Source organism: Trichomycterus rosablanca, chromosome 14 (genome assembly GCF_030014385.1).
Source record: "Trichomycterus rosablanca isolate fTriRos1 chromosome 14, fTriRos1.hap1, whole genome shotgun sequence".
In the NCBI taxonomy this organism is placed as follows: Eukaryota; Metazoa; Chordata; class Actinopteri; order Siluriformes; family Trichomycteridae; genus Trichomycterus; species Trichomycterus rosablanca.
The window spans coordinates 11,779,477-11,801,188 of NC_086001.1; the positions used below are offsets into that span (position 1 = coordinate 11,779,477).

At 38.2% G+C, this 21,712-nt stretch overlaps 1 protein-coding gene across 1 annotated transcript in view; it reads left to right on the plus strand.

Annotated features, from left to right (window-relative positions):
- Positions 1-14,993: 14,993 nt before the first annotated feature.
- rnf24 (ring finger protein 24) overlaps positions 14,994-21,712 on the plus strand; it is a 51,766-nt gene continuing 45,047 nt past the window's right edge. The window contains exon 1 of the mRNA XM_063008318.1: positions 14,994-15,288. The gene's annotated coding sequence lies outside the window, so the exon portion shown is untranslated. The remainder of the gene's footprint in view (positions 15,289-21,712) is intronic.

Here is a 21,712-nt window from a genome sequence, read left to right on the forward strand (position 1 = left end):
AACAAAATCTAGAAGTAATCAGCTAATACTGCTCAATCAATCTAGTAAATTTAGAACAGGATCCTAAGGGTGCTCAGGAATTCTTAAGTCTTACAATTCAGAATATCATTATAATGTTTAGGGCTTATGAAAATGAATAAAACAATGTATTTATAATCAAACACACATGTATTTGTAAAAACAAGTATTCAAACTACACCAAGAAAGAAAGTGAGCTTTACATCAACATAAGATTGTGTTGTATATTTAAAAGACCCCCTAATGTATTAAAATATTTCATTTCAGGACAATGAAAACAACTGTTGCAGGAATCTCTGCAATCTTAAAAGTGAAGTATTTAAACTTTTTCATTCACCCGTAAGAGCATTTCTCATGATCTAATTACTGGAACAGTAGAATAGCAGCTCTACATTTTCTCAGAACTGTGAATGTATTCAACTAGTCAAGAGATGTAAGATGCCTAAAGTCAGCTTCCCTTGTATTTAAAGGTCAATATGTTTATTGGTTAAACAATCTGTTTTATTAGTTGTTAGCTGCTTTAATTCAGAAGAAAAAGTTAAACCACAATTTTGTTTTGGCTGATGAGTTTTCGGTAAGCCATTGCTTTAATAATTAAACACATACAGATGTTTAATATTTATTTCTTTTTTTTATGTTCTAGAACAATCTGCCAGTGATTACTGATTATCTCTGTTATTCCAGTAACATGGCACTGCCTTAGCCTTGTAATTATGAGCCTAGATGACACGGCCTGAGACGTTCAAACTGGATTGCAGATAACAGACTTGGAACTTGCATGACTGAATGAACCATCACGATTGATTGTGCCAGCCAAAGATATTTGTCAGTACATACTGTAAGTAGATTAAAACAGTGCAACCAATATATGTTCATGTGTGTAAGCTTATTTAGACACAAACATTGCCAGATATAGTCAATTATAATCAAGAACTAGTCATTTAGCCACAAAGAGGTGCTTCAGAGGCAATAACACCTTTAACTGCAGCAGCTCTACTGTGGTACAAAGTTGTCAAGCTGCCTTTTTGAATGGTGGCATGCTTTAAAAGTGCCATGCTGAAAATCCCAAAGATTTGACATTTTGTGTGTGTTTTTTTATTGTAAGGTTAACATGCAAAATCTGCAGTGTGACAGTGTGAGTAAATAATATAAACATTTATAAAAATACACCAGTAACATCTGAAACTGTTTCTAAATGCTTTTGGAATTATTTTGTACATATTTATTTAATCATTATAAGGTTTTAAAATGCACAAGACCCCTACAATAATCACAGTAAATTAAGCAATGTAATGAAACATTTGTCCTGTGGCATGATATCATGTCATGTGGTGTGACAGCAAATGAATGAAATGGCTTTTATGAAGACATAATTAATCAAATCGTCATGTTTTTTAAACACTATAATTTAACTATAAAAAGAAAACAGAGAATTTTTATAGTTCCATCTGAGTGAGTAATAAAAAAAGGCTACATGTAAAAATGTAATTGAAAAACATCTATGAATCATTCATTAAGTAATTATAGTTTATATGAAGAGATCCCTAAACTTTGAATAAAACTATTATTATTACGTTCTATTATTATTAATATTATTATATATTATACACCAATCAGCAATAACATTAAAACCACCTCCCTGTTTTTACACTCACTGTCCATTTGCTCCACTTTGTAGTTCTACGATTACTGACTGTAGTCCATCTGTTTCTGTACATACTTTTTTAGCCTGCTTTCACCCTGTTCTTCAATGGTCAGGACCCCCACAGGACCCCCACAGGACCACTATAGAGCAGGTATTATTTGGGTGGTGGATCATTCTCAGCACTGCAGTGACACTGACATGGTGGTGGTGTGTTAGTGTGTGTTGTGCTGATATGAGTGGATAAAACACCTCACTGTCATTGCTGGACTGAGAATAGTCCACCAACCAAAAATATACAACCAACAGCGCCCCGTGAGCAGCGTCCTGTGACCACTGATGAAGGTCTAGAAGATGACCAACTCCAACAGCAGCAATAGATGAGCGATCATCTCTGACTTTACATCTACAAGGTGGACCAACCAGATAGGAGTGTCTAATAGAGTGGACAGTGAGTGGACATGGTATTTAAAAACTCCATCAGCGCTGCTGTGTCTGATCCACTCATACCAGCACAACACACACTAACACACCACCACCATGTCAGTGTCACTGCAGTGCTGAGAATGATCCACCACCTAAATAATACCTGTTCTGTAGTGGTCCTGGGAGAGTCCTGATCATTGAAGAACAGCATGAAAGGGGGCTTACAAACTACAGTCAGTAATTGTAGAACTACAAAGTGCTTCTATATGGTAAGTGGAGCTGATAAAATGGACAATGAGTGTAGAAACAAGGAGGTGGTTTTAATGTTATGACTGATCGGTGTATATATATATATATAGTTATAAACGAACACACACATATATTACATGTTGTGTGTGTGTGTGTGTGTGTGTAAGTAATATATTAATAATACATCACTGCAAAACATTTGTCAGTTGCTTAGAGTTGTATTTACAAATAACCTACCTGATTCTTCGTTCCTTTTTTCCTGAAGTAACTCTGCTGCCACCTTGTGGCTAAAATATTGTGGTGTCGACACAGGCAGACGAGTCAGTGGGAATCATTAGTGATCTCTTTATTAATGTGAATCAGTGGACGGGTGCGGTGCACTACCACCTTTCTCCGCCGCATTTCAGGCCTTCCTAAGCACTATGAAGATTTGGGTTCAACCCCTTTTCTGCTGCAGGTTGTGCAGTCATACCTTGGCCCCCGGATGGAACGTCTCTGCCAAACACCTCACATCATACGCCCATTTCTTACGTGCGCTGGATATCTGCTGTTGCTGCCGGCAATGTTTGTGCACTGTCTATCTTGACATTTAACTAATGAACATAGTCTTGAGTAATCCTTAAATGCCTTTGCAGATCCAGGCAGAGACCAAAACACCGGCACAGTAAACATCGTTGGCGTGTACCCCGTGGACATCTGGATGGCGGAGTGTCAGGTAAGCAAACCCAAGGGCAAATGCATGTCCCAGTCCTGTTGACGTTATTCCCACAACCATAGGCAACTGGGTGGTGAGCATGCCATTGAATCACTAGACAAAGCTGTCACTTTGCGAGTTATGTGCACATGGTGTGGTGCATAGCTTCTTTATTCCAAGATGTGCACACACCTCTTTCATAAGCAGCACTTCAAAATTTCTTTTTTGATTGCTGTGCAGCTTCTCCGAAACCCGGAACCAGCAGAAAAGTAAATGGCCAGGCAATCGACAGTAGTCTGGGCACTTCAGTCAGGAATCGCATATGCCTCCGACCACTTCTACAAATAGTCCATGGCCACTAACACCTAGCAGTTCCTCCTTTCTGTCAGTGAAAAGGGCACAAGGAAATTCACAGCTACCCACTGCACTGGACCGGAGTGGCTGGAGTGGTGCATGGGACTCGATGGGGTCCCAGCTATCACAGCAATGCTCTTGGACACCTAAAGATGTCCCACAGAGTTCAGCACACTGGTCATCAGGCTTTGCAACCCTAACAGCTGCCAAACATCAGTGTCTGGAACCAGGCTCGCCCAACGATGTTAAATCTTATCCTCCCCTTCTTCCAAAAACTCACGCTGGGACCAATATGCCTTAACAATCGAACTGTGAGGAGTCATAACCGACAATTCTGGCGTCTGAACCTGCCACTGCAGAGCCACTTGGCTGAGCGCTTCGAGGAATTAATCCAGCACTAAAGTCTGCTGCACTTCGGTGGGAAACTATGCCAAAGCACTGCAGCAGTGCCATTTTCAGGGCATCCAGATGCTTTACAGCCAGCACATAGACAGAGTCACGGCTGGGGGTCCTGGGCCCTTACGAGTGAATTTAACTTTGCTTGGGATACCTAGAGACTGGCATAACAGTGGAGGAAAAAAACAAGACCAAAAAGCAGGCAGGAGCCGACAAGAGTTCCCATCTGGAGGAGGTGACGAGGACCCTGGAGAGCCGCCTGGCAGCAGTGACGACAGGAGGGCCGTCTGACAGAAAGCTGTCTGGAGGTGAGACCTGTGAAGAACCGTCTAGAGATGGTGGCGAGATCTCCAGAGAGCTGACAGGAAACTGCGACAAGAACACAGGAAATCCGCTTGGAAACTGTGGCTAGGAACCTGGGGAGGACTGCACTGAGGACAAGGGTCCATCTGGGACTGGCAAGGGAGCTAAAGGATCAGCTAGAGCTGCTAAGGGAACCAGGGGACTGACTGGAAGCTGAAACCGGCAAAGTAATAGAGCTGGCTGAAACAAACTTAGAGGATAGGGGGGCATCTGAAACCAGCAGAGTCAGGGAACTAGCACTGGAAGCTGAGCAAATTTCTCAGGGGGCATTGGGTGACAGGTGAAATACCCAGTTGGACCTGAAGGCTGGATTACCACCCTAGTGGAAATTGGGTAGGGGGCAACATCCTTAGTGCGCATCAGAAGCTCAGCCACTTCTGTAGTGGAAACTGGGTGATGGGGGGCGTCCCTAGTCATTTCACAACATGCTGCTGCTGCTGCTGCTGCTGAGCCTATTTGCAAGCATAATGAACAATACCTTTTCTGTTTACTGGGCTGGGGCTCGCTTGAGGTACTTGAGGTAAAGCTTAAAATACACAGTCTGAGCAATTGAGGGTTAAGGGCCTTGCTCAAGGGCCCAACAGCAGCAACCTAGCAGTGGTGGGGCTTCAACCAGCAACCCTCTGATTACCAGTCCAGTACCTTAACCACTAGGCTACAAATAGGATTGCAAATTGTAACAAGAGTATCTAAGGATAACAACAAATAGCTGACAAAGAGGACAAAACACAAGGGTTAGTTTGTACACAGAACAATAATTGACACATAAAGAGCAGCTGTTGTTTATGAATCTGGGGACAAATCAAAAGGAAGAGGCAGAAACAGAGGGGGCATGAGACATAAACAAAAACATTAAGGCCAGCTGTCAGGTGGCACAGCAGTAAAACATGCTATCACACCAGAGCTGACTTCTCAAACTCATGAGTTCGAATCTTAGATCTGCTACCAGAAGGCTGGGTGCCTACACAAACAATGATTGGCTCCTTCGTAGGGAGGGTGCTGGAGGGGATTCCGCATAACTAATGCAATTATGACCTCTGCTGACGCCCGCACAGAAACAAGGGATAATGGGATCAGTGCATGGCTCTACGTGTGTGAATCTGATCCACATATGAACTCGCCTGGTGCAGGTGAAAAGATGTAGTCGGCTACTGCACACGTGTTGGAGGGGGCGTGTGTTAGTCACGGCTCTCCTCGGTCAGAAGCGGAAGTCAGCATCAGTAGAGGAAAAGCATAATACAATCGGGTAATAAGATAAGGCTAGATTGGAAGTAAAATTAGACAAAAATGCAATTAAAAAAAAAAACATTAAGGATGCAGGAGCTTGAATGAGTGACAGTTGATTCAGGGAATCAATACCTCTGCTGGTCCTGGATGGCAGATAAAAATGATATTACTTTACAAGGCAGATGGATTATTTTAAACTGTACTTTATTTTCAGCAAATCAAATAAGAAATGCATCTACTTTATTTCTGCCTAAAAATAAAAAAATGCAACACATAAAGACTAAAAATACACTGAACATAGTGCTACACATAGTGCTACACTGTAATGATGGGGTTACATTGGGATTGCTTCTACTTTAATTTTGCCTAAAAATAAAAATGCAACACATAGAGACACTATAAAATTACACTGAACATAGTGCTACACATAGTGATTGATTGATTGATTTTATTAAACCATTACAATTTTTTAAACATAACAAGCACTCCAGCCCTCTCTAGATGCAGTGCCTCTTGTAAAAACAGAAACAGTCAGGGATAACACAAAAAAGTCCAAAGACTTATTTCCATTGTGGTCCACACAGTGCTACACATAGTGCTACACACAGTGCTACACATAGTGTTACACATAGTGCTACACAGTAATGATGGAGTTAAATTAGGATTGCTTCTACTTTATTTCTGACTAAAACTAAAAATAATGCATCAAATAAAGACTAAAATTGCACTGAATATAGTGCTACACATAGCGCTACACATAGTGTTACACATAGTGCTACACAGTAATGATGGGGTTAAATAATTTCTGCCTACAAATAAAAATAATGCATCAAATAAAGACTAACATTACACTAAACATAGCGCTACACATAGTGCTACACACAGTGCTATACAGTAATGATGGGGTTAAATGCTTCTACTTTATTTCTGCCTAAAAATAAAAATAATGCAACAAATAAAGACTAAAATTACACTGAACATAGTGCTACACAGTAATTATGGGATTAAATTAGGATTGCTTCTACTTTATTTCTGACTAAAACTAAAAATAATGCTGAACATAGTGCTACACATAGTGCTACACAGTAATGATGGGGTTAAATAAGAATTGCTTCTACTTTAATTTTGCCTAAAAATAAAAATAATGCAACAAATAAAGACTAAAATTACACTGAACATAGTGCTACACATAGTGAGTGATTAATTGATTTTATTAAACCATTTAAAATTTTTAAACATAACAAGCACTCCAGCCCTCTCTAGATGCAGTGCCTCTTGTAAAAACAGAAACAGTCAGGGATAACACAAAAAAGTCCAAAGACTTATTTCCATTGTGGTCCACACAGTGCTACACATAGTGCTACACACAGTGCTACACATAGTGTTACACATAGTGCTATACAGTAATGATGGGATTAAATGCTTCTACTTTATTTCTGCCTAAAAATAAAAATAATGCAAGAAATAAAGACTAAAATTACACTGAACATAGTGCTACACAGTAATGATGGGGTTAAATAAGAATTGCTTCTACTTTAATTTTGCCTAAAAATAAAAATAATGCAACAAATAAAGACTGACCTGACCATGAAATGTATGTAAGTTAAAGAATTTGCCATTGAGCAATCAGTTTGAATCAAACAGAATAAGGGGGAAACAAGGACAAAAATTTGTGATGTAACTGCCATGTGGCCTACTTTTACCTTGAATAGCCAATTTCATGCTGAGTGATCACCATCATAAAGAATGACCTGAGACGTCCTCCTCCTGCTGTCTCACCATTCAAAAAGAAGAGAATGAATCATTCGGAAGTGTAGGCTACATTTTGTGAGTCATTCAGACAAAAAATCTTGTCATAACCATTTATGTGTCTGACGTAATAGCAACAGGAAACATAACACATTTTTCTTAAATCATGGTGTTATTTTAAGGGCAGCATTTCCCTATTTTGCAAAACATACCAGACAAAGTCATGTGGGCATTTCGTTGTTTTATAACGTCAGTATCATTTTAAGACACATGAATAAACAACACTATACAGCCAAAGGTATGTGGACACCTGACCATGAGGTTGTTTGACATCCCATTTCAAAACCATGGGTATTGATATAGAGTTGTCCCCCACCCCCCTTTTAGCCGTAATAGCTGTGGCAATATGTGCTCATTTGTCAGGTCAGAAAATGATGTTGGACAGGAATGTCTTGCTTGCTATCAGCATTCCAGTTCATCCCAAAAATGTTGTGGGATTGAGGTAAGGTTTTTGTAGACCACTGGAGTAAAACCACGTCTTTATGATCATTGTTTTGTACGCATGAACATAGTCATGATGGATTAGGAAAGGGCCATCATCAAACTGCATATCATTTATTTTATATAATTGATTGTATACACCTAGTAGCTATGGGTGTGACTAAACCACATGAATTCAATAATTAGGGAGGGTGTCTACATACTTTTGGCCAAAAAAGCAGCTACAATCCAGTGGTATAAAATCGAAATGCCTTTATAGGGTTTTTGTAAGTGGGTTTCTAACATAAGTGATTTTTTCATATTATGAATAGAATAAAATTTGGTATATATTTTGTATTTAGGTCAATTCTTAAAAAAATTTAAATAAATAAATATGTGACATACACTCACAGAGCACTTTATTAGGTTCACATATCCATTATGTACATTTAATGAATACAGTATTTTATAAGCTACACCTACCATACAGATCAACTTTGTGGTTATACAGTTACTAACTGTATCCCAAATTTTGTTCTGATGGTGGATTATTCTCAGCATTGCAGTGAAGTTAATGCTAACAAAAAGTTAAAGTTAATTTTTTTAATGCTGTTAAAATTCACAGGTCTCATTACTAGGTTACATGGGTGGCAAAGTGTACAGTTTAACAGATGGGCTACAGTTAATAATTGTATACCCACCAAGATCATCATTATGTCAGATGTAGCTGCATCCAAACCAAAACTATAGGTGGTGTGATCATTCAACCATACATGCAGGCACTCATTAGTCATTTTAGTTTTATCCTTTTAAGATTACATACACATAGTGCTTAGGTGGTGCAGCAGCCTATTACACTGCTGAGATCCGGGTTTGAATCTCAGCAATGCTACCACCTGAACTCAAAAATTTGGAGGGTTGTACACATACTTTTGGCCACACAGTCTAACTTTCAGCTTTGCAGTGTAGTTTGCTGGCCTCTGATACCAATGCCACATGGTGGCATGGCATACAGAGGTGACTTGACAATTAGCAAGCCTAGTGTTGCTTGCCAGCCCATAGTGCCACATGTGATCAGTGGTATACTGGCAGAATCTGTCAGGCTAATTAACGGGATAAGCTAAACCTTTTTGAATCACTGTACCTCTGACACTTTCTGTCACAATGTAACACTAACAACAAATGTGGTTAAAACCCTGACTAAGCAGAGTGCTCAGAGGTCTAATAGAACCGTGATCCATTAGAAAACCCAGAAATAAAAACAAACTGATAGAAACAGAAAATAATAAGAAGGAAAACCAACCTGAATGTACTGTAGCTTTGTTTGTATGTAAAAACTTTCACCACTAGGAGGGGTTGTTATGTAAAAAGTGTCCTAAGTGTAGTTTATGAAAAAGTAAATACGCAACAGAAAGAAAAAAATGTAATAAGCTAAAAAAAAACCTTTCCCTAAATATAGAGAGGGTCAGTACTACGACGGCGTATTAGGGCCACTGTAAAAAATATTTTTAAGTTTTGATTTAGAGAATAAAGTCATATAAGTTTCGATTTTGAGATTGAAGTCAAAATATTATGACAATAAAGTCGAAATATTACGAAAATAAAGTCAAAATTATTTCGAGATTAAAGTCGAAATGATTATGAGAATAAAGTCGAAATATTATGGCCAAAGAGTGTGCAGCCGTCGTAGGCTTGTCAGGTCAGAGAAGCACGGGTCTTAGTACCTGGATCGGCACGCATGCGCCGAGGGCAGCTTAGAATGAGTGTTACTGTGGTTCTCGAATAACCCGCGATTATTTTTGGGTGGCTGTTTGTGTTGTACACTTCCATCCACATGACATGATGACTATACATGTCAATGCAATCATTTATAGCGATACCATACGGCTTTAGTATGGTACGAGTCCATAAGGTTGAAGTACTGGCGACGACGCAGACGCCGAGCTCACCGGTGGCGTACGTTCTTCTAAATAAACCCAGTTTATTGCAAAGCCATTTCACTGTCCTTATACTAATAACAAACTGGTGCTGATTTGCAGGAGATTGGGGATTTCTTTATTTGTGAAACCGATATAAAACCCTAATATGCCGTCTTACAGTAAGGACATGGTTGTTGTAAAAAGTTTGCTTCCATAGTTTTGCACCACAGCTATGAGACTAATGCTGCTACATGGTGAATGAAGCTACAGGATTGGCCATGTGAGGACCTCATGCCTAAATCACTTCACACATAAAAGATGCTGTTTGGAAGATTGATAACTTTTGTATATAACAGTATTGTATTAAAATATGACTATGTACAACTACTGTGGAAGTTACATTACATTAACAAGCAAATAAGTAAAGTAAATTATGTATTCAAGTTATTTAAGACACATCACCCGTTTTACATCACCACCTTGATTGCTCAGCCGTTAAACCAGATTGATCTGGCAAGCCAATGTAGGTGATTGAATACAGCCAGGTTTAATTTTAGCCAGCTCTCCTAAACAAAATTCTTACTTATTTTATTCACCAATAAAGTCAAGCAGTCACCAGTTACAACAGCAGCTTGGATCTACAGATAATTTTAAGTAATATTTAAATTATAGGCTATCAGTCAGTGGAAAGGGTTACAAAGCTTTTCGAAAAGCCACAGCTAAAGCCAGAAAAAAATTTAAACTAAAACTTATTTAAAATTTAGTTAGTGACTAATCTAGTCCCAATCTAGTCTGCAGACATATTTGTCTCTGTTTATTCTCTGTCATTGTTTAAGGTAACACAATACAAAAAAAACTAGAAAAAAATATGATTCATCAAATGGTAGCAAGGAGGAAAAAACTTTTTACTACAAATATAAACATTGGAATTTGCAAAACAAAACAAATGAAAAAAACTAAATGATTCCCAAGTGTTTTAAGATAATGCTTAATGGACACATGAATTACATTTGGAACATTTTGACGAGCAATCAATCCTACCCTCTATCAGAAATTTCTTGAGGAAAAAATGTGAGGTCATCTGTCCATGAGGTAAATAAGCACATCTAAATGGCTAAAAAGTAAAGTAATATTTTTTGTAGTTTTTGTAGTGAACCTAATAGAGATACAGTGGCATGAGAGAAGAGACAAGCAGTTAAAAAAAGTGCCAAGTTGCAGCTGTTACTACTAAACGTGGTGCATCCTTTTAACTTTGGTTGGTTTTGATAAAGGAGATGTGGGTGTTTAAAAATGTTACAAAATGTGTTTTTGTTGTAATTTGTTTAATGACTATCTTTCAGTCTGACAAGTAATTAGAAAATTCAATTAGTTAAAAATAGAAAAACAGAAAAAAAATGTACATCACAGTGGAGGTATAACACCACTTAGTATACAGTACATTTAATTGGTGCTGGTGCCCCACAGTATGCAGGTTATTTGTCTGCGTTCACATTTGAGAAATAGGAATCAGTTAGCTTGTGAGTAAAGTTTCATTTCAAGCCAGACAGAGTTTGCTCTGTTGGCAGACTGTTTATGCTATTTTAGGGCTCTGTACTGTTCTAAGTATATATGCAGGTCTATTTGAAATTTTAAAACAGTTTAGCATCAACTGATCACACACTTGATCACACACACTCAGGTAAAATGGTACATTTTTAGCAACAGAATTCTTAACATTAGTTCCAAAACTACTAAAATAACTAATAACCCTTGTTGTTAGTAATAATGATAGGCTACAACTGCTGATTCCTTTATGGCCATATAAATAGGGGCTAATTTTACTGCAGCCATTTAAAAAGCACATGAAACAATGGTCCAAGAACCACAAAAAATAGCTCCTCAATGATTTAGATCCTGCTAAAACACAGGTAACCATGTCCACACATAAGCACGATTTACATAGGATATTTAATTATTTATTGTTAATAAAGAACATTTACAAAGAACATTACAAAAACATTAAAATCCCAAGACTATGATGACATATACTAATGATAAAAAACATTATCATCCCCCCAAAATGTATAGAATAATGCCTAATTTGTAGCAGTTGGAATATATGGAATATATAAAATGTTGGCCAGATGATTGCAGTTGTACAGGTTATCTTCAAAACATCAAGGAAGCCATCACTCCTAATGACTACCCACTGACAGTGGTCCAAAGAAAGACAAGCCACGCACCACCAACAGGTTGTTGGTCTGCGGCTAGGACTCATTGATGCCAGAGGACATGACACCTATGGCATCTCAAACAGATCAACAGAAGAGCTAATGTGGCTCAAACTGCAGCTAATTTTAATATTGGTGATGAGGTCAATGTGTTCCAACAGACAGTGCTTTAAACCCTTCTGTGTGGGGGGCTGCACATTTGCAGACCAAACTGCCCATGTCAATTTTGTTAAAAGCACCTGCAATGGGCACTCATGCATTGTTTACCTTAAAAAGAATGCACTGTAGGATGATCCACCTCTCGACATACAAAAGTTAAAGGACCAGTTGGTACCAGATACTACAAAACACCTTCAGATGTTTTGTGGAGTCCATGTCTGGGTGGGTCAGAGCTGTTTGGACATCCCTTACAAGTGCATGTAAACATTTAATTCCAACTGTACCAATTGTTATTATATATTTAAACAAGAACAGAAAAGCTTACTATGAAAGTTATTCACATGACATTACCATTCATGGCAAAATCGAAACGTGTTTGTATTATATGTTGTATTATTTGTACTGTATGTTGTAAAACATTTATAAAACTGATAAAAAACACTCACCCATGTTGTCTGTGTTGTCCCTGCATACCACCTAAACTTGTAACAGTATTGAGAATTTTAAAAATCCTAAACCATGGTATTAAGTAATAACCTTTAATGGTTACCCATATGAGACCCCCTTAGAAAATGATGGAAAGTTTTTATTTCATTATATATGTGACATTGAGAGGCTGAGTGTTTACAGTCAACAATGTTAGAAAGGAGTTGGAAATGGTTTGTATGTATGCAAACATTCACTGTGAGCTTATAATCTGCAGGAGCTGTTTGACCCAAAACATGATCACCAAGTCCTGGTACTGGAAATCTACTGGTCAACATATCCAACAACATGTACAATTCCATATAATATATTAGGCTCACTACATAAACTATAGATAACTGTATATCACATTAAAATGAAACAATAAAACAACAGGCATTACAATTAAGATTATTCCACTTTTTGGGAATAACATTCTTTAATCATATGAAAAGACCTTGCATTGTATTTACATGGATTTACTTTTTTGACCACCTGGCTCACAGTCTGCATTCCAAAAACAATGTATGGGGTGACATCAGGGTTTTACAGCCCCAAATACAGCCCCAGTTCATTAAGGATCCGTTAACACACTTTACCAAAGCCAGGTAAGTCTGCCAAACTACCCGATGCCAAGAGTGATTAATGACTGCAGACAAATGCTCTAAAGTCCAGTATCTCTGCTTTACATCATGCCATTATACTGTATATTATATTATGCCAATATTAATCCCTTGTTAGAAATAACTGATACACTCTCTGGATGTAATGTTTCTTATTTTTGATTATTGTTGTGCATTTTATAATGTACTTACTTATTCATCTATTGTCTGTTTTAATGCTTTATCCTGGTCAAGGTTGTTGTGAGTTTGGTTCATTTGGCAAAAGGCAGGGAACACTCTGGACAGGTCATCAGTCTATCACAGGGCAAACACACACACATACACACACTTTTACAATTAGGGCAAATTTTGTACCACCAAGTGCCTTGTTTTTGGACTTGTGGAAGTAAACCGGCACACCCAGAGGAAACCCACTTGGACACGGTGAGAACATGCAAACTCCAGATAGAAAGAACCCTGAGAAATCGAACCCAGGCTCTTCATACTGTGAGGTGACAATGCTACAATGCTACCCACTGCACCACCGTGCTGCCCCTGGTTAAAATCAATTACACAAAACTGGTCACATTAATTACAAGATAAAGATCTCTACGTAAATGTTTGGACATGGAACTGAATTCATTTCAGGCTTCTGACCTTTTTAACACCCTGCATGGCAGCAGATTAAGAGGTACTCTACTGCCCCATGAGCCCGCCTCATTAAACTTCCGCAGTCACTGGCACCCTCATCTTCCTAGCTGCCTTCGCCTGCCTATTTACAGGGTCACATGATGCCACCCACTTGGCTGTCACACAATGCTCATCTGTCACAGCTGGCTCATTGGCATGCACTGGCACACGTGTGGACATCAGCATTGAGTGTGCCTCTGTGTTCCCCATGCTTACAGGGTAGATTGGTTTTCCTGAGATGGTTAAAGGAACTTTGATCAGGTTTCCTATTGGGTTTGCAACTGGACTAGGGTTTTCAGAGGCAGGTTATCAAACTGGAAGTACAGTGGTTGGTATTGTCATGCCAGTGTAACTTTAAAATTTAGGGATTTGCAGTTTTAGGGAAGGTTTTTATCCAAAAGGTTAATAAAGTAGCAATCCAGAATGTTTAAATCAAACAGTTAATATACAGTGCACACTCACCAAGCAATTTATTAGCACCTATCTGGCACATTTATTGATTATTTTATAAGCTACACCTAACATAAGGAACTTTGTGGGTATACAATTACTGACTTTGGCTAATCTGTTACTCTGTATACCCTATTTATCAATCAAAAGAAACCCCCATAGTACCCCTACTGAACAGATTTCACTACAATGGTATCAACATGGTAGTGTGTGTTGTTCTAGTATAAGTGTATCAGGTGCAGCAGTGTTGTTGGGATTTTAAAATACTATTCAAACGTACTGGCCTCTTTATTAGGAACACATACCCTGTTAGTTGTACCCTGTAGGTTTACAGCTACAGACTAGAGCTATTTTCTTTTTCATGTGCAGATGCTTCCTCTATTTTCTAATCACAGGATCAGTTACTGCAGAACTGCAGTAAAACTAACATTGTAATACCATGGAAGTTTGTGTTGTACTGGTATGAGTGTATCAGGTGCAGCAGTGTTGGGATTTTCATACCTCTCAGTGTTAATGCTGGGAGGTGAGAAGTGCTCCAACCAAATTATCAAGTCAAGCCAACAGCATGAAAACAGATTGTACACCAACAGTAAGTGCTAAATTATGTGTGCCTGGTAAAGACACTTAGGTTCAAACTGTATTTAAAAAAATCCCAACAATGCTGCACCTGATGCACTTCAATCTACTACATAGTACTACTGCGCCACCAAGCCACTAACCACTGATATGGTTGTTTATTATCTCCATCGTTGGGCGTGAACATAATCACAGTCCTCAGCCCCCGTGTGTACGCGCTTCTGCCACCCCCACCCCCACCCCCACCCCCGTGCGCGCTCCCGGAAAGCTGTCCTTGAGCTGGAGGAGGGCGGGACCGTGCAAGCTCGCTACGTGCAGGATCAGTGTTCAGAGCATCGAGGCTCGTTTGGCGGTGGGTTTACAGTGAATGATACAAATAAAGCTGGACTTCCAGAGGAGAGTCTTTACACTGATCTTTAAAGAAGTGAAGGATTTTGGGATGCTTGAGTTTGTGCGGCTATTGCATCTATAACAGGCTGCAATATAACGGATACAGAGTGATAGACTGACGGACTGTGGCTGATACCGAGAAGAATCTTTCTGCAGATTTGAATGTTTTTATAGTTTCATTTATTGCATTTGGATTGGAAAACAGAAGGGAAAAGACAAAACAGTACAGGTTGGTAAGTCTTTTTCCATATGTTGGACATCATGATCTAACTAACCAGCTATTTAATTAATCCAGCGCCTCATGTTATTACACGTTCAGAGCTTCTCGACAGTTCTTCACACTATACCAGGTCTGATTATGTGTTTAACGTAGTACTCTGTGTTATGACGTAATACTAGTGCAGCTAAACTATAACAAATAGAACATAATATTTCGTGGTAATATCTGGCATTACAATGAAATATGCGAGGAACAGTTACTATATAACAGTTTGACAAAAAAAAAAGATAATGTAATATGATAGCTAATTATGAAATAAATTTGTTGCTATGAGGCATAAATGGAATTATGTTTCATACACCTCTAGCCATGGTACTTATAAGGTGATATGATACTGATAAGGTGCACTATAGTAACCATGTTTATTATATATAATAAGGTGATATGATACTAATAAGGTGCACTATAGTAACCATGTTTATTATATATAATAAGGTGATATGATACTGATAAGGTGCACTATAGTAACCATGTTTATTATATATTTAAGTATAGTACTGATAAGGTGCACTATAGTAACCATGTTTATTATATATTTAAGTATGGTACTAATAAGGTGCACTATAGTAACCATGTTTATTATATATTTAAGTATGGTACTAATAAGGTGCACTATAGTAACCATGTTTATTATATATTTAAGTATGATACTAATAAGGTGCACTATAGTAACCATGTTTATTATATATTTAAGTATGGTACTAATAAGGTGCACTATAGTAACCATGTTTATTATATATTTAAGTATGGTACTGATAAGGTGCACTATAGTAACCATGTTTATTATATATTTAAGTATGGTACTAATAAGGTGCACTATAGTAACCATGTTTATTATATATTTAAGTATGGTACTAATAAGGTGCACTATAGTAACCATGTTTATTATATATTTAAGTATGGTACTAATAAGGTGCACTATAGTAACCATGTTTATTATATATTTAAGTATGGTACTAATAAGGTGCACTATAGTAACCATGTTTATTATATATTTAAGTATGATACTAATAAGGTGCACTATAGTAACCATGTTTATTATATATTTAAGTATGGTACTAATAAGGTGCACTATAGTAACCATGTTTATTATATATTTAAGTATGATACTAATAAGGTGCACTATAGTAACCATGTTTATTATATATTTAAGTATGGTACTAATAAGGTGCACTATAGTAACCATGTTTATTATATATTTAAGTATGGTACTGATAAGGTGCACTATAGTAACCATGTTTATTATATATTTAAGTATGATATTAAGAATGTGCATTATAGTAACAACATGTCGATTATAATAACTCTGCTGGTACCTATTTACTTATGATATTAATAAGGTGCATTATAGGAACTATGTCTATTGCATTTTAACGTTAATAATAAGGTCCATTAAATTACTCATGTTTATTACATATTTAAGGTTAATTAAATTATTCATGTTTATTACATTTTATTAACTATGTTTAGAGTGCACTAAATTCATTACATATTTAACCATGTTATCTGTGTACTACATTATAGCTTTTATGTTTATTTAATATTCAGCTATAATATTAATAGAGAAAATTATAGCAATTACATGTACTATTTGTAAATCTATGATATTAATTAGGTGTTAAAGCAATCATTTTTTAGCAATCAGTTTATTACATATTTACTTAAGAATAAGCTACATTATACAGTAATAAAATTAAATAATGTATTTAACAACATACTGTATTTTTATTACATATTTATCTATGGTAATTACCAAGCTATTAGAAGTTTATAAGGGTATCTCTGGTTTGATTTGGTTAAACACAGCAGCACTAAAGCAGTCTCACAGTGCTGAAAGCACATGTCTTTACAAAAGAAAGTAAAAAAGTGAACATGTAAACCAAATTTTTTTTTTTTTTTTTTTACATATTTGTCAATGTAGCAACAACGTTGGTTAGTATTGAACATGAACATATAGGTAGTGTTATGTTCCTCTCTAAATCCATAGTCCCACATGTCTGAGCCTCAGCTCCAGTTAGTATTAAGTGTTGAGTTTTGAGTGTTCTCTAAATGCTTAAGTAAGTAAGTGTGAATGAGTCTGTAATGGGCTAATGTTTGTAGAAAAGCATGCTAGGTTTGGTGTTTCAGGCTACCTTTGTTGCCAAACATTGATGTCTGCTTGTGTATACTTACAACAGTAAAAGGAAAAGAGTAAATCTGTCCTGAATGTGAATTGTGTTTACTGTTGCAGGTATTGTTTTCAATTGTAATTTTCAGTTCTTGCCAGAGCTGTTCATTCATACAAACAGTACCACATCTGGCTGATAATGTGTTTTTGGTACACTAAACTGCAACAATTAACAACTGTAAGCAGAAATGATTTATGTGGATTTATATTGCATGCCAGCAGAAAACTGTAGCCCAGTATCACCGCTTTATAGAATTGGCAGATTTGCCAATTCTGGCAAGTCTGAGAGGGAGAAACCGTGATATATAGAAGAACACCCACTTGAAGCAAAATTAGCACAATTAGTTACATATACTTGATAAAGAGCTCTTTTTCCCTTTCAGCTTCAAATTTTTACTGGCGCAGCGGTCTAATGTGCTAGCACACCACTATGGAGTCTTTGCACTTGTAAGTTTGCCATCGACCTGGTCGGAAGCCTCTTCATGATAAGATCGTGTGGTTGTGCAAACAGCTGCATATTTAAAATTGGGAATTGAAAATGACTGCATTGGGATATAAAGACAAATAGTCCAGAAAAATGACAAAACAGTTTAAGTACGAGCAGTTCAGTAAGTGAGACACATTTTAAACTTGATATTTACAAAATTAGCCTAAAAGCTGAATCACAGACATAATATATGGCCAAAAGTGTGAAATCAATTATAGAAAATAAATTATATGCTTCCAACTTTGTGGCAACAGTTTGAGGAAGGCCCTTTTCTGTTCCAGCTATGGAGAGGGGACCTGTTTGGTGCAAAGGGACACTACTGGCCTGTACAGAGCCCTGACCTTAACCTTAGTGAACACATACATGCCTTACCTCACAGATGTTTGTTAACTGAATGGCCACAAATGTATGCACACCCCAAAGCCCTCAGATGGATTGGCACCCTGTCCAGTGTTTCCCGGTCAAGCTGACCCCATTGCGACCCTGACCAGAATAATGTGGTTAATGAGAATGAATTGAATGAAATGAAATGACATTACTTGAGTGAGCAGATACGTTTTGCTTCAGTTCCTCTGTCCCTTTTCTGTCTGCCTTTTTCTCATCTTCTTAGAAGAATTAATGACGCACCTTTGATGGGGCTAATGAACGATCATTTATCTCAGTCTGTGTTCGAAGTGAAGAGTGCTTTAATTTCAGCTTGCATAATGACACATCTCAAAATTATTAGTCGACCAGCCAGATTTAATTGTTCCTCTAATACTTGTGTCTGCTGCCAGCTGAACAGCATGTACTGATGTGCTCTCCTGCTCCTTTTATTAGCTTTTATTAACAGCTAATTTGGTGACTTGTTATTGGGTACACCGTGTTCAGGTGAGACCATCCTGACTGCACGGAGCCGAGCCAGCAACAGTGTGGCGCCCCACAGTGAAGAGGTTAACTCTGTTTTCCACAAGTAGCCAAGTGTTGTGGCTCACAGTCAGAACCAATTAGGGAGCAGACGTTTAACTGGATGGAGTTTTACAATGTGGCTGGTCGTTTTATTTGAAATACCACAGAAAAACAAAGAAGGTAATTTAATTATCACAGATTTGTTTTTGCTACAACAAGCCTAGCTTCGTGGTGGGATTTTTTTCTTTTTATATGAACAATTGTTGTTAATATACAAACATTTGCAACTACAAGGGCATTAAGGTAGTGCAGCAGTCTAATGTGCTAGCCCACCTACCCAAACAAGTCTGGCTCTGTCTGTCGGAAGATATTGTTGTTAGGGATGTCCCGATCAAGTTTTTTTGTTCCCGATACCGATCCCGAATTATTAATTTTGATCCCGATCCGATACCGATTCTCAAACTGATACTTGTATTTTCTAGATATTGTAACAACATAACATAACAGTTATTCAAATTAATCCAATGTATATGTTTAACAACTAAATAGCTCTGCCGTGTTGAAGGGAAAAATGCTGCATCCAAGCTATTGCTTAATGTTTTTGTATTTTTACAAAATCAATCAAAATGAGTGAGATAATTAGTTTTACTTTAAACTTTACATTCAAAGAAAAAAAATGTTTAATGCAGTGATACACTAAAAATGAACAGAAATCTGTGTAGCAGCTTAACTTGAATATAAGAAAAAAAGTTACTTAAAAGCATTACAGTAAAACCTGAATACCAAAATAAAATGGAAAGGCTCTTTTGTTATGAAGGAAAGCCAGTTCTTAAAGTGCTTGTATTGTGACAATGGTTTGATGGATGTTTGTACACAAAGTGAGTGTGTTTTGACCCTTTAGGCCTTCCATAGAACATGAAATAGCGTGCTTGACTCAACTGTCGGCTATTCGGTACCGTAACAGAAAAAGTTAATAAAGTGTTCTGCTCCCGACAATATGTGAATATACTGTGCATTTATTTCTTTATTAAACGAGTGCATCACTACGTTGTTTTGTAAACCGGTGTGATCCTTAACTCACACACACTCTCACACATGAATGCAGCTCTGCTCCCACCGCCTCGTGAAACGCTCACACTGCAGACGTTACACTCCACTGTTGGACTTGTTTTACTTTTCAATTTAAAGTATTTCCACACAGCGGACATGCTGACGTAACACAAAAGATCGGGATTAAGGTTTAGTAAAGCCGATTCCGATCAATTAAAAAATGCCTTGATCGGCCCCGATCCCGATCTTTGAGATCGGATCGGGACATCCCTAATTGTTGTCATTACTGCTGCAATTGCGGCCTCTGCTGGCTGGTCGATGGCGCCTGCACAGAGTTGTTGAATAATAGAGACTCACCATATGCGATACTGCTCTCTGTGTGAGCCTGCCTCTGGAGAGTAAAAAGAAGCGGCACACGTGGCAGAAGTGGCCTAGTTTTAGTTAAGGCTCTCCTCAGTGCTGTAGAAAAGAAAAAGAAAATAATGAATAAAAAGTTGCAAATATGAGACCTAACTATGGTCAGTACAATCTAAATCCTTCAGCCACCTGGAAACACTGGTCGCAAGGCAGGAACACACCCTGGAAAACACACCACGCCATCCTAGGGGAATAAGCTTGTTGGACATTCCATTCTAAAACTACGCGGATTAAGTGTGTCAGGGGATTCAGGAGAGGTGTCCACATACAGTGTATCACAAAAGTGAGTACACCCCTCACATTTCTGCAAATATTTCATTATATCTTTTCATGGGACAACACTATAGAAATAAAACTTGGATATAACTTAGAGTAGTCAGTGTACAACTTGTATAGCAGTGTAGATTTACTGTCTTCTGAAAATAACTCAACACACAGCCATTAATGTCTAAATAGCTGCAACATAAGTGAGTACACCCCACAGTGAACATGTCCAAATTGTGCCCAAAGTGTCAATATTTTGTGTGACCACCATTATTATCCAGCACTGCCTTAACCCTCCTGGGCATGGAATTCACCAGAGCTGCACAGGTTGCTACTGGAATCCTCTTCCACTCCTCCATAATGACATCATGGAGCTGGTGGTTGTTAGACACCTTGAAGTCCTCCACCTTCCACTTGAGGATGCGCCACAGGTGCTCAATTGGGTTTAGTCCATCACCTTTACCTTCAGCTTCCTCAGCAAGGCAGTTGTCATCTTGGAGGTTGTGTTTGGGGTCGTTATCCTGTTGGAAAACTGCCATGAGGCCCAGATTTCGAAGGGAGGGGATCATGCTCTGTTTCAGAATGTCACAGTACATGTTGGAATTCATGTTTCCCTCAATGAACTGCAGCTCCCCAGTGCCAGCAACACTCATGCAGCCCAAGACCATGATGCTACCACCACCATGCTTGACTGTAGGCAAGATACAGTTGTCTTGGTACTTCTCACCAGGGCGCCGCCACACATGCTGGACACCATCTGAGCCAAACAAGTTTATCTTGGTCTCGTCAGACCACAGGGCATTCCAGTAATCCATGTTCTTGGACTGCTTGTCTTCAGCAAACTGTTTGTGGGCTTTCTTGTGCGTCAGCTTCCTTCTGGGATGACGACCATGCAGACCGAGTTGATGCAGTGTGCGGCGTATGGTCTGAGCACTGACAGGCTGACCTCCCACGTCTTCAACCTCTGCAGCAATGCTGGCAGCAGTCATGTGTCTATTTTTTAAAGCCAACCTCTGGATATGACGCCGAACACGTGGACTCAACTTCTTTGGTCGACCCTGGCGAAGCCTGTTCCGAGTGGAACCTGTCCTGGAAAACCG